The 1038-nt window shown below is 58.7% G+C and overlaps 1 pseudogene; it reads left to right on the top strand.

Moving 5' to 3' along the window:
- The first annotated feature begins 746 nt into the window (after window positions 1-746).
- LOC105825742 overlaps window positions 747-1038 on the top strand; it is a 15320-nt pseudogene continuing 15028 nt past the window's right edge.

Genomic DNA, 1038 nt, shown 5'->3' with positions numbered 1-1038 from the left:
GCTGGGCACTTCACCCCATGATCAAGGAGGCCCTTTCAATCACAAAGCCCTCACCCCCTCTTCTTTTGGCTCCCATTCAAGGACGCCTCCTCCTGGAAGCCCTCGTTTCTCTCTCACTGGTGTGTTCTTGATTCTTTATGTGGTCGTGGCCTATCTTTCTACTAGATGTTCCTCCTTGATAGCAGGGACTTGGATGTTGCACCCCGAGTGCCTGGAACAGTGTCCGGCACATAGCAGGTGCTCAGTGAACACACAGCTGTAGCAGCAGCCTTGGCAGGTGTAGAATTTTCTCCTCGACTTCCAACCCAAACATCTGAGTGTTCCAATTATAAACTGAACACTGCAGAGTCATGAGAGCCCGGTTCCCATCCAATTTCACCCGGATCTGGTGCCTCAGGATCTTTGCACGCCTCTGAGCCATGCCCTTTATTTTTGGTTGGCTGCCAGGCAGAGACGAGCTGGGATTGGGTGGCCCAGCTCAGCCCCTTTCAGCCTTGTCTGGGGTATAAGAACAGACCAGGGGCACAGAAGTCCCAGGAAGAAAGAAGAGGAGATTCTAGGGGGAGAAGACATTCCTGACTGTGTCTCTCTGTCCCCTGGCTGCCTCTTCCTCTGGGGTCCCTGGGTCTCCCTCCCTGCTCTCAGTCCCTGCATGCCCATCTTTGAGTCCTCCCACCCCTGCCCCTCTGCACTGGCCCTGGAGCCCCTTTCCCTGTCCTGGGCCTCAGGATCTCCCCCTGCACCCGTCTGCCCTGCAGGATGCCGCAGCTGAGCCTGTCCTGGCTGGGCCTGGGGCCCCTGGCAGCCTCCCCGTGGCTGCTGCTGCTGCTGGTCGGGGCCTCCTGGCTCCTGGCCCGCGTCCTGGCCTGGACCTACGCCTTCTAAGACAACTGCAGCCACCTCCGCTGTTTCCCGCAGCCCCCAAAACGCAACTGGTTTTGGGGTCACCTGGGCATGGTGAGTGTGGCAGCAGGACAAGTCTGGGGTGTAAGTGTGGGTGGACTTCTCCAGGACAGGAAAGGGCTCAGGGAGCTGGGG

Source organism: Propithecus coquereli, unplaced genomic scaffold (genome assembly GCF_000956105.1).
Source record: "Propithecus coquereli isolate 6110/MARCELLA unplaced genomic scaffold, Pcoq_1.0 Scaffold816, whole genome shotgun sequence".
In the NCBI taxonomy this organism is placed as follows: domain Eukaryota; kingdom Metazoa; phylum Chordata; class Mammalia; order Primates; family Indriidae; genus Propithecus; species Propithecus coquereli.
The sequence above is the reverse complement of the archived record's forward strand: the minus strand, read 5'-3'. Positions and strand labels throughout refer to the sequence as shown.